The 13,162-nt window shown below is 47.2% G+C and overlaps 1 long non-coding RNA gene and 1 pseudogene across 1 annotated transcript; both read left to right on the forward strand.

Moving 5' to 3' along the window:
- The first annotated feature begins 1,587 nt into the window (after nucleotides 1-1,587).
- LOC103652925 (uncharacterized) lies at nucleotides 1,588-2,475 on the forward strand. The gene is made up of 3 exons (XR_565147.3): nucleotides 1,588-1,687; nucleotides 1,770-1,844; nucleotides 2,405-2,475. It is a non-coding gene; the product is annotated as an uncharacterized lncRNA (long non-coding RNA).
- Nucleotides 2,476-3,833: 1,358 nt separating this feature from the next.
- On the forward strand, nucleotides 3,834-5,925 carry LOC103655147 (protein argonaute 4A-like; annotated as a pseudogene).
- Nucleotides 5,926-13,162: the final 7,237 nt, after the last annotated feature.

Consider the following 13,162-nt stretch of genomic DNA (forward strand, 5'->3'; position numbering starts at 1 on the left):
ATCTCGCTCCGTGACCCCGCCCTCGCCCCCAATCTCACTCTGTCGCTCTGTGCCCCTCCCCCGCGCGGCAGTAGCGGTCATCCCGTCGTCGACTCTACTTTCCATGATGGTCACCGGACAAGCTCCTCCTCGCCATGGGTGAGTCCGACCTCGAGGCTGCTCCTTGTACCAGCGCCCAAATCCCACGCCCGGCGAGATGAGCTTGCTTGGGACGGGTCCTCAGCCTCAGCCTCGACCCGGATCTCCCCTCAGCGTCAGATGAAGGCTGTGGCACGCGTCCCCTCCTCTGCCTCTAGTCTCCGCCCATATCAAAACCCTAGCAATAGCGCCTCCACCCCTACCTGAATCCCAATCCAGGTTCGATCCCCCGGTGGCGAGGACACCCGGCGCCGATTCGTCCCCGCGGATCGGCGGGCACGACAGATTTAAATTCGGGTTCGGGGTTCGCAGGTCGCCTCACCGGGGTCCACCGTGGCGGTCAGGGAGTATGGTGGGCAGCGGGGCGGAGCGGTGGAGGAGGTCAAGCTCAACACCGGCAATGTGTTTGCGGCGCTCGATTCCCTCAAGAAGGAGAAGAAGGGCGACAAAGGCAAGGCGGCCGGGTCCTCCTCCAGGAAGAAGCACGGTGAGGGGGCCGCGCAGCGGCAAGAGCCATCGCAGAAGGAGATGTTCTGGGCGCCCGCGCCACTTACCACCAAGTCCTGGGTGGACGTCGAGGACGACGACGACTACTGCTTCACCACCACCTCGTCGCGGCGCCCTGTCTGGGGCACTGCTGGTGAGCCCGCCAAGGAAGAGGATGACGTCGATGATGTTGTGCGCGCCGCCCTTCAGGAGGTATATTTTTCCACCTTCTCTATGTGCCTTGTGATTTGTTTGTGGAATGTGCCTATGAAATGTTCTTATACCTTAAGACTGTTCGTTGTTGTTTAATCTCCGTACTGGTTAGTTGACAGTTAGCGCGGTCGCGGAATCCTTGGAGTAAGACCAAACTGTAGGTTTACTTGTCCATTATGCCGTTTTTTGGCGATTGGCATCGGTAACGGATGCAATTATTCGCCTTGGTCGTGTGTCTTGTGTGCAATATGGCAATCAATTTCTGGAGTAGGTATTGGAACACTAAATTTCAGCTGCAAATCATGTGAAAAGAATTTTGTCCTTTGAATGATAGAAGGGTTGACTTGTTGTATAGTGTATGTTTAGCTCACAGGAGGTCAACCCAGTGAACTTCCTCTCGGGCCTCGCCATCGGGTTCCTCCTAGGCCTCCTCCTAGGTATGTGCCCGTGCGCCGGGGCCAGGCCATTGACAACCACAGCCTCGCCGAGCGGGTACACAATCGGTAGACACCCACCTTTGCTTCGATTCAACATTATAAATGGGAGAAATGAAGGAGTTCATGCTTTTGTAGCTCAAATTAGGGATGAAGATGGAACTGTGTTGCATAATATCCATATAGCTGACTGTGGCGATAAGATTGGACTGAATGGCGTTGATAATGGGAGGATTTGGTGAGTACTTGTATTTTTTGTATTATTATATACATCATTTAATGTATATCATTTCTTACTTTTTTACTTCTGTACCAGGTTTCAGAATATACGTGTTCCTCGTGAGAACTAGCTTAATTTGGTTGCTGACATTTTGCCAGATGGGCGATATGTTAGCATGATAGATAATCCAGATCAGGTCCCCCTCTATCTCTCTCTGAATATGTTACCAGGATTTCTTATTCTTCTTTTTTTTTAAGAAATGCAATCTTGATTTGTAGAGGTTTGCAGCTTTCCTATCTCCGCTTACACTTGGTCGAGTAAACATTACAATTAACTCAGTCTACATTTCAAAGGTGTGTTGCAAGGCATTTTCTTCTCTTGTTAACACAGAAAAAATGTTTTGCTGATGAATTTAACAAATATAGTCCCCCAATCTTGCAGTAAGTTACTTATCCAATTTAACGAGATAGTTAATCAAATTTGTCCCAGTAAAAGGTAACCGACCAACTTTATCGAAGTGGAACATCACTCATTTTGGAAAAAGGATAGATAAGATAACAAGTTGAATTGTCCCCTCCCAAAAAATAGTTGTATAGAACAGGAAAAACACCACACACCCTTACTGTTGTTGATGAGGATAGTGGAGTTGGCTTCTGTTACAAGAAGAGTACAATACAAGATATATACAACTCTATCTCTAACACTAGCACATTTGAACAACCAATGGGTGACTTGATTGTTTATTTGAAGGAACTCATTCAACTTCCTGTCAGCAAAGATAGGTTGATTTGTTAAAGAAATAACTTCAGTAAGTTTGACCCTTTACTGAGGAATGCGCCTTGTGTTCACTGTTGAAGTATGGATATAAATGTATTGGAAATGATGACATGTTCTTTACTTTCCATGGATACAGGTCAGCCTAGCAATTGCTGTGAGATACAGTTTGTCAAGGAGAGCCTTTTCAATTGCACCAGATGCCCCTTAAAGCTGGTCCCCCTGACATCCTCCTCCACTGGTCGCCCACGACATCCTCGCCCTCCCCATCGCGCTCGCCCCGCTCCCCCCGCGACATCCTCCTCCACCGTGCCATGGCTGCCCCCGACATCCTCACCCTCCCTGTCATGCCCGCCCCGCTCTGATGATGAAAGCTGGTCGGATCTCAGTCGCGCTTCCCCACCATGCCCGTCACACACGCCCCAACCCGTGGGTCAAAGGGAGCATGTCAGTCACATGGAGGTGGCAAAAGTTGCATCCCAATGTCTATGATTATCATTCCTTGTTTTTGCGTTTTGTTTTCCACCCTATGTTGCTCTAGTGTTTACAACCTAATATGATCATTGCATGCCATAATTACTGAAATCAATGAAAATATTGGTACTACTAGTGTAGTCAGCCAAGAGTGCAAGGCTATTGTTTCTCAATGCGGACAACAGATCCTAGATCTTTTGCTAGCTGAGGTTTGTATATTCCAAACTTTGGATTTGCTTCTCTGGTTGTTGGTTTGGTCAATTGCTTTTGAAGGTAACTCAACTTCCTATTAGGTTATTTGCAGATACAACCAGCAAAGATTGGCTTCCTTTTATGCCTAGCTTAGAGATGAATAAAGTATCCTAGAATAATACCAACTTTCCAAGATAAATAGTTCTCTTTGGTTTCTACCTATGTGATAAATTTACGGTAGATACATATCACCGATTTGTAAGCCTATCATGTAGACCTATCAAGCTTACCCAAGTGTCATTCAAATACTTTTATTATTAAATGTAGTCAACACTAGCTTAGATTTCTTTTTTACTATGTTTTTTGTAGTGTTGCAAATTTCAATGTGGATTGTCGGTAGAGTCAGATATCTGAATTATTGCCATTATATCCTTTCCATGTTACATTATGCTGATTTGCTTTCTGTTATTTAGACTCAATGTTTTGGAGCAGTACTCAAGCAAGAGGCAGCCCTTCCGATCTTATGAGATCAAGATGTTTTTTGGTCCTAAACCCATGAAGGTATTCCTTAGTTTGCTTGCAGACAAATGCTTATTTTTTACAACTTCACGCATCCCTTGTTTTGAGTAGATGACATAATTGGAGACTCTGTCCATTTATCTATGTAATGCTCCAGCTCTAGCTCCATCATACACCTCAAAGAAATGTCAGTGACTCAGATCAAAGATTTAACCTTTGCATTGTGATTTACTAGGAATTTTCTAACAATGTTGTCTTTTGTTGAACCTTTTTGACCTAAACAGATTTATTGGACAAATTCCAGCATTTAAGTCTAGAACATGGCTACATTTGTATATGGCAATTAAATATTTTGATATTCTTCCCTTTTCAAATAGTTGGGTGGCATGAATTCGTTGCTCCAAATTGAAACATACCCAACAATTCCTCTTGTATCCAAGGTCTCAACTATAATCTTGGGAATGGATGTATCCCATGGTTCTCTTGGACATTCTGAGGTACCATCTATTATTGTTGTAAGTATATCTTTTGTAATTTTCTGTGATATTTAATAAATAGTAGCTATTATGATAGCTTTATTTTGTTTTTCTTAGTTTGTTAATTTTCATTAATGGCCTTTTATCTCGATATACAGAGCTTCTGTCTGCAACCAATCACCTAAAATGGAAATGATTGACTCATTGTTTAAGCCACGAGAAGCTAAAGATGATGGTCTGATCAGGTAAGATATCTTAACCTGCATTACATTTGTTAAGTTATGTACTAATGACATGATTTCTCTCATTACTTGTTGGATTTTAATGTTGCTGCAAGGAGTGTCTGATTGACTTCTACACCAGTTCTAGAAAGAGAAAGCCTGACCAAGTCATCATCTTTAGGTTTGCTATTATTTTGGATACAAATCTGTGTTAGTTAACTTTTTTATTGAAGTAATTGTTTGGTTGAGAAAATTGGTTCCTTATCTTTTATTTTCTCTGTTTTGTTATAGCACCAAGTTGATTTGTGTCTAATTTATAGGGACGGTGTTAGCGAAAGTCAATTTAATCAGGTGCTAAACATTGAGTTGCAACAAATCATCGAGGTGTTTTTTGTTAGCAATTGTATTGGCAAGATTGGTATTATCAATTGTTCCTTTTATCAAGTATCATGTACTCCGTGCTTCTCCATATTAACATGGTCCTATTACCTCTTCAGGCTTGCAAATTTCTTGATGAGAAATGGAATCCCAAGTTCACGTTGATTATTGACCAGAAGAAACATCACACTAAATTTTTCATTCCTAGAAAGCCAGATAATGTTCCACCTGGTAATCTTCATCACCTATCAGTTTGTTGTTGCAATTATGTAGGTCACTTTTTGGCGACCTTGTTATATTCTCTAATCATCTTGATGCCTTTATCTGTAGGAACTATTGTGGACAACAAAGTGTGGCATCCAAAGAACTTTGATTTCTACATGTGTTCGCATGCTGGAATGGTTGTAATCATCATTTGCCTTTGGATTTGGTCTGCAATCACGTGTCATTTTTGGACTGTCCGCTTTTCCTGAAATGAGAAATGTCCTACATTATAACCCTCAAACAAAAGCGACTGTGTTCAACTATACCACACTTGAAATGTCTAATTTCTGAAATAACAACAAACCTTCTTTGTGCCAATATGCAAATAATATCAAATTAGTACTACAAACTATAATAACATAACGAAAATGCAATAATACTTTATCTAAACAGTAACAACAAATGTCTGGTTACAAATTTGGCTTGTCCTCAAATGGTTTCACCTAATATATTTTTCTACCCTTACTGGCCTTTAATCTCTCTCTACTAATTTGTTTCATGCATGTCGATGCAGTGATTCCCTCACGGTTGTGTCCTTCACAAAGGAAGGGTGTGAAGCCACACTATTATCAAGCAACAAAACCAGAGTTGTGTGACACAATTATAACAAAGGAATCATCGGCCATTAGCACACTAAAATTGGTGCATACAGATAACACACCTGCAAAGTGGGATCATTTGAACATAGTTCAGCAAAGGGCTGACGCACTTGAGTCAATCCTCGAGCTCTACGCAAAGCTTCTGGAGGAGAGGCTCGATGAGCTCGCCGACGTTTTTCGACCATTTGGTGAGAGAGTCGTGTCATCCAGAGAGATGAGCATACAACGATGTCTGACCATGAGCCTGATGACTCCACCGAAGTTTTGAGAGTCCCCAACAATGCTTTTGTAGCAGCGATTCGTTTGAGCATTTTTTGTTTTTCAAATACCATTTCGAGAGTGTAAATAACTTCAACAGAATTCAAAATTGATGTACTTAGGTAGGCCTGAGGCCTGTTTATCTTCGATGTATATGGTTTGCATGTCACCAACCGTTGTGAGCGATGATTGATTATTTACCGTTTTGTTTTATCTGTCTGTACTCCTTTAATGCAGCACCTTCGTGTGTCCTGTGTCGTCTCCCCTATAAGATGTTGATTAATATTCGTTATATCATTGTTTATTTTTAACAATGAAAAAGTATGTGTACAATCTTATATATCTTTTAAGCTATGTAAACATATACTTTACAAAAGTATAGAATAACAATTAGGGTTTTTACAAATCAACATATTTATCATATTGATTCCGTAGCAACGCACGGGCATATACCTAGTAAAACCCTAAGGAAGTCGTGTGTTGTTGCACCATGTTTAGGCGCATATTTTATTTTGCTTGCTGCATATGTTTGAAATGCATTCGCCTTGTTTTGACTTTACGCTCGAGTGTGGAAATGGGATAGAAAAGAATATGCGAATTATAGAGAAGAAAATAATAAAAGGGGGAAATAGAAAAAGCCTCAACCCCCTTCTCCTTGGCCTCACAGCCCAACGCCGGCCGCAACCCACTCCCCCACCCTCGCACCCCCGGCCCACGTGGTACACTAGCACAATCCCACCCCTACCGGCCCAAGGCCACCCCACACTCCTGGCCCACCTAGGTGCTCCACCGCAGCGCCAGCCCACCTCGTTCGACATCTGCCTTGCATGGTCCACCGCGGGCTCGACCCGCCCGCAGAAGCGGCCCAGGTGCCACTCATGACCCCCCGGCGCACGCTCCCGACCCAGCTGGCCCACGGCCACCGCTCCTCCGTGCCCACGAGCACGCTGCAAGCCATGCACGACTGTCAATCATTATCATTGCGTGCCTGGCCAACCCGTCAGCCCCCATCATTGTTCATCTTCCAAAAACCGCCACCCCACGACGCTTGCGCTCATGTCGCCCCAAAAACCGTCGTGTCCACTCCTCCCTCCCTCCCACATGCCACATGCACGGACTCTCGCCCAACGTCGTGCAGCAGCACGAGCCCACGGTCGAGCCCCGCCTCGTCGCGTCGCCCATCCGCGTTGAGCCCGCACCGGAGCCTCGTCGCGCCGGTGCTACGCCCCGCCTCGCCGTGTGGAGTGCCGCCGAGCGTCTGTGCACTACAACAAACTGGTAAAAGTTCATGGGTCTAATTAAGAACGTGGGTGTCGTCGATCTTACTAGTGTTAAGAACGACGGTTACTTTAAGAACGTGGGTACCCACGAACTTACATTAAGGACATCGGCTAGAACTAAAACTGTCGAATTTATATAATTAAGATCGTGGGTACCCACGTACTAAATTTAAGTTCGTGGGTTGACCCTATAATGTCGAATTTATGGCGATTCGTGGACAACCCCCTCCTCACGTCGATAGGACTCTATGTGCCATCTCAATCTCAATAGGGCTAACCCTTGAGCGCCGCTAGGACTCATACCCACTGTCACGCCAGCGCCGCCAACGCCGCCAGCGCCACTAGGACCAACCACGACACATCGCCGCTAGGACAGTCGTGACCCATCGCCGCTACGACCAGTAGCGACCTCACCGGCAGGAGTCGCGGCCTCACCGACCCGCCATCGCCTTTGTCCTCCATGGGCACGGGCCGCCTTCGACAGTCGCGACCTCACCGGCAGCTGACCCACTCCATCGGTCCTCCACCCCTGCATCGGTGGCCGCCTCCCACCGTAGAACGGTAGTGTCACCACCATCCACGGTTGGTGTATTTTTCCTTTGTTGGTTGATTAAGGTCTTCTACTGCTATTTAGCATGAGCTTAATTGGTCAACAGATTAAGGTCTTCTACTGCCCTTAAACCCTAAACCCTAATCAGTAATCCATGTGTTGCTATTAACTAATCAGTAATCAGTAATCTGTGTGTTGCTATTAACTAATCAGTACTCAGTAATCCATGTGTTGCTATTGCTTGCTTGCTCCTTGTCGATGATAGCACAGATAGCAATAGCATTGTTGTACACAAGCAGCAAGAAGCAAGCAAAACCCCACCTCCTTGCATTAACTGTTGTATTGTTTATGAAACATAAAGTCGTGTTTCCATGTAACCCCATTTGACTCTAGTCTCCGGTCTCTCTCTCCACTCTAACTGCTGGACGGCCCGCGTCTCCTGTCACACCCGGGTTTTAGGGGTCCAAAATCCGGGCGTGAACATAATCACCAGGTGTGCTGGGACCAAGTCTCACACATATGATGAATCATGGCACAGGATCGAATGTCACATCTCTACTACATAATAGGAGTTCTATACAAAATAAATAAATAATTACATTATAAGGAGACAACGGTCCAGCAACCCAAAGTTGACTGGGAGACGACGGCCAAGACCTCTCACGAACTCGTCACAGCATCCTCCAAGCGCCTCATCCTGTGGTACCTGTTCTTGACCTGTGGGGGGTGTGAGACATCAAGAATGAGCTCACATACGTTCATCGCTCAACAAGTTGTGGGGAATAATGTGCATGAACTCGCCAAAGGTGGGAGCTCACGTGAAGTGTAAGGCTTACCAAAGAGGATGGTTAGATCTAAGCATTGCTTTTAAAGTTGGTCAAAATTTTATTAGCAGTTACTAAGTATAAGTAAATACCAACCCAATTAAGAAAAGTAATAACATCACCTGCAATGCAATGCATATGACAAATTGAATTTAGTTCCATAAATTAATCATGTGAGGGTCCGAGCTGCTCATGACCGTGAGCACGGCTAGTATACCAGTTTTACACTCTGCAGAGGTTGCGCATCTTTACCCACAAGTCATGTTACCCATCTGCCAAGGGATCGCGTCTTCCCATACACCTCTACCGAGGAGGCGAGGCGGGGTAACACTACGAGGCCTTTACAAAGTTCCACTACCTTCAGAAAACCCGCTACAGTTTATAGGAAGCTCCAATGCAGGGACCCCTCGCATGACCGCCATCGCAGCAAAATCATCCCAAGGACCTCCCTACACTGACCACTCCCCTACTGCCCTTGCCCCTTTCGGGTAAGGTAGTCTTCCACTAGCTTTCCTAATTAATTAGCCAAGGGCGTCCCATTAAACCCTTATGGTAGCACTGTTTTCCCGGGTGGTCGCTCCATGTTCCAATTAACATAATGATCTTTTCATGAACAGTAATAATAAACAGATAATAGAAGTGTAATCATGAATAATGTATCTTCATACCCAAAACCACATAAAGCACTAGCAAGTACTACCCAAAAAGTTCAGTGGTAAACAAGGTATAAAGATAGACAAACTAGGGTAACCTATTGGGTCCCATCAAAATTAACCTATGCAGATCATTATGATTAATCAGAACATGGCTGGGTAAAAAGAAGTGATCAAGGGCACAACTTGCCTGGGACTTGAGATTCCAGGTACCAGGATGATCTTCAAATGACTCGTAGCCTCGCGCTAGTCGTAGCAATACAAACAAACAGTGTATAGGCAAAATTAACATTACACCAAACATAAGAATAAACTGCATAATAATAATCTACGCGCCGCTACGAGATCGTAGGAACGAGAACAATTAAAATCGGAGTTACGGTTATAATGTTATGACTTTCCAAAGATTTAGGAGTCCGATACATAAGATATTAAGCACATAATTTTAATTTTTAGATTTCATAACAAAATAAAGCTACCAGGGAATAAACAATATTATTATGGATCTAATGCAATTGTAATGGATCAATTTGGATTTAAAATGAATTAGATATGAATTAAATAATTTTCAAGATTTATTTTTATACTAAAATTCCATTTTTCCTTATTTAGTCTCGATTTTCTTTTAGGTTCTGGACTGCGCACACATTAACAGAGAACTCGAGGTCTAACTCATAAATTGTCTTAAGACTCAGTTTGTATCCGAATCGGACGGCGGGTTAATTTGTAAAAATTACGGGGTCTCTTTAGCAAATAGACCAGGGCGAAGGGGTATCGGGCTATTTGGGCCGTTGGATCTTGTCACACCCGGTTTTAGAAGGCAAACCGAATGCGAACCATGTACGTGCCAGGATCAGTTATTCACGTACACAGCAGTTACATAATATGGACATCATCACACAATGCTCAAAATAGTATTAATAAGGGAAATAGTCGATTACATCATACGTCTGAGACGTCCATATAGTTCTTACAATAAATCAAAGTGCGGAAAAGAAACGTAGATAACACGGCCTTCACAGGCAGCCGACTGGGGGTTGCCGCTAACCCACACCTAAAACTCGTCGTAATCTTGGAACTCCTGGAAGTCTCCTTCCACAGCTTCATCCTCGCCTGAGCAGTGGTTGCAATGCTGACAACCTGGGGGGGGGGGGTTTGGTGTGTAGAGCAAGGGTGAGTACACATCAACATACTCAGCAAGTATCCTGTTTGGCTGTAGTGGACTAGCTTTATGTGGGGATAAGTCAAGCAGTTGCTTTTAGTTGGTCAGATTATTATTTACTAGTAGAAAGCCAAGTTTTAGCATTAACCCAAGTTATTAGCCCAATGTACCCTTTCCAAACGGAAAGAATACCACTTACCAGCACCATAGTCATAACCAAAACCATCAATCTCATAACCACCTGTACCAAAATATCTCTGATCAAGTATCACTAATCACTGGAGCTCCCTTGGCCGCTCATAACCGCGAGCACGGCTGATATATCAGTTTTCAAACACTCTGCAGAGGTTGTGCACTTTACCCACAAGCCGTGATTCCCATTCTGCCCGGAGAGAGCTACTCCCCATTGACCACTACCTAGGTGGCCTAGCAGGGCATCACTACGTAGCCTTTACAAAGATTCCCCGGGGCTGTAGCCACCCGTTAGGTTTCCTAAATGCACCGCACTCCTCCCCAAGGGGCGAACCCAAACTTGGCAGAGCGAGCCGCATACACTGAGCCCCATTGACGGCACGACGGCTAAGTGAACTACACCCCGGATCCTCTAATTATTCAGCTAAGGGCATCCCATTCCACCCTCATGGTTGCACTGTTTTCCCGGGCGGTCATCCATAGAACAGGTCCTTACGGAGAGGCACTCGAGAAACCGCTCGAGCCCCCTTGAAGGTCACAAGTACAACATCATCATAAGAGAAGGGAAAACAGCGTATCATAGATAATCTCATCATGTTCATTGATTAGAGTTGAGCAATAGCATAAAGCTAAATAGTAATAATCCAACCCAAATAGGTAATCAAGGACAGGGATAACAAAAGCTAGTCAATCCTTAGGCATAAATATGTAAGCGGGAGGTGAATTAAAGAATGAATAGGACATAGATAGGTCAAGGGACACTTGCCTCCACCAAACGACTGCTGCTCAGGGGCTTCTCCTGCGGGTTCCTCGGGCTCTTCAACTGGATCGTTCTCTATGCGAGCGCAAACATACATACATCCACATATTTAATACAAAAGAACAGTACACCATACAATAGAATGCAATAAGTAAACAGACGGTCTACGCAGGCTCGCGAGTACGGTTAAGAGAGAAAGAGGAAAAGACAGTCGAGAAACGATAACGTTACATGATTATAGATTTAGCCACTCGCTTAATGGAAGGAATTTAAGGTAGACACTATGTTTAGCATAAAGTAAAGTCATGTTTCATGTCTAATTATTATAAGCAGGTGGAGATAAATAAAAGGATGGTCGCGCGGCGAGACGCGCGACAAAGCTCTCTAAAACAAATTAAGAAGTTAACGAATCGTCGCGCGACCGAGCACGCAACAAAACACTTCGCCTTAGTTACGAGGAGACGTTAAGCGTCGCGCGACGAAGCGCACGACGGCATACGTCGACTAAACTGAGTCCAAAGTGGAACGTCGCGTGAATACACACGCGGCGCTACACCTTAAACAACCTGAAACAAAATGGATCGTCGCGCGACGAAGCGCACGACGCAGCACAAGATAGAATCTGAATTTAGACAAATCCGTCGCGCGGCGAAGCGTGCGACGCAACACGCTAATTAACGAATAATCATCGCGAACGCGGGCGAGCGAAAATACGGTCGGGCGAGACCGGGACGGGGAAACGAGCGGGCGAGCTGGGGCCAGGGCGGTTGAACCGGCCAGGGGGGCGGTTGAACCGGCCGGGGCCGAGCGGGCGAGCCGAGGGCGAGCCGGGGCGGGGCCGGGGAGGGGCAGGGGGCGAGGCCGAGCGCCGCCGGGGCCGGGGTCGGGCAGGGGGCGGGCGGGATCGTCGCCGGGGAGGGAGGGGGAGGGGAGCCGCGCCGAGGGCCGGGGGCCGAGCGGCCGAGCGCCGCCGGGGAGGCCGAGCGGGCGGGCGCCGCCGGGGAGGGGCAGGGTCGGGGGCCGAGCGGGGGGCCGGGGCACCACCGCGCCGAGGGGCGGGCAGGGGGCCGCGCGGGGCCGGGCGGGGGCGGGCGGGAGGCGCCGCCGACGAGGGGCGGGGACGGGGTCGGGCGCCGCCGCGCGGGCCGGGGTGGGGACGGGGACGGGCGCCGCCGCGCCGAGCAGGGGCGGGGACGGGCGCCGCCACCGCGGGCGAGGGGGAGGGACGGGCGGGCGCCGCCGCGGCCGGGGGAGGGCGGGCGCCGCCGCGCGGGGCCGGGCAGGGGCGGGGGGCGCCGCGCCGCCGGCGAGCAGGGGCGGGCAGGGGCGCGCGCGAGCAGGGGAGAGGGAGGGCGCGCGTGGGGAAGAAGAGGAGGGGGAGGGAGAGAGAGAAAAGAAGGGGAGGGGAGCTCACCTCGGGGTCCAAAATCCGGTGATCGCCGTCTCCAAACCCTAGGGCACCACGGGGAGAGAGAGGTGGGAGAGGGAGAGGGAAGTTGTTGCGCGGGAGATCCAAATGAGGGAGAGGGAGAGGATGGGGGGCGCAGGGGGGGGTTGGGCGCCAGGGGCGCGCAGGCCGAGGCGGGCCGGGCCGGCTGGGCTGGGCTAGGTTGGGCCGGGCCACCTCGCGGATCGAAAACCCACGACGAGCGCGACCACTAAATGGAATTAAATCGCGAACCGAAATCCGGAACGGAACGAGACGAACATTCAACATCAGACAAAGAAATGTGCTTCGGCATGATGCAACACCCATGACACTTAGGTTTTGGTTTATACATAACACGGACACCTGCCGCTATACTGGTTTGAAATTGGGAAGAAGGGGCAAACGGGGAAAGAGAAAAGAGAGTAACGCCCGAATTTGGTGAGAGAAAAGAAGAAAAAATTCTACCCCCAAATTCAGGGCGTTACAAACCTATTCCCCTTAAAAGAATCTCGCCCTCGAGATTCAGGGTTGGCTAGCAAAGAGCTTAGGGTATTTAGCCATCAGATCATCTTCACGCTCCCAGGTTGCTTCTTCCTCAGAGTGATGATCCCATCTGACTTTGCACATTCTGATGGTCTTCCTTCGGGTGACTCTGTCTGCAATCTC

This window comes from Zea mays, chromosome 4 (genome assembly GCF_902167145.1).
Source record: "Zea mays cultivar B73 chromosome 4, Zm-B73-REFERENCE-NAM-5.0, whole genome shotgun sequence".
NCBI classification, from domain to species: Eukaryota; Viridiplantae; Streptophyta; class Magnoliopsida; order Poales; family Poaceae; genus Zea; species Zea mays.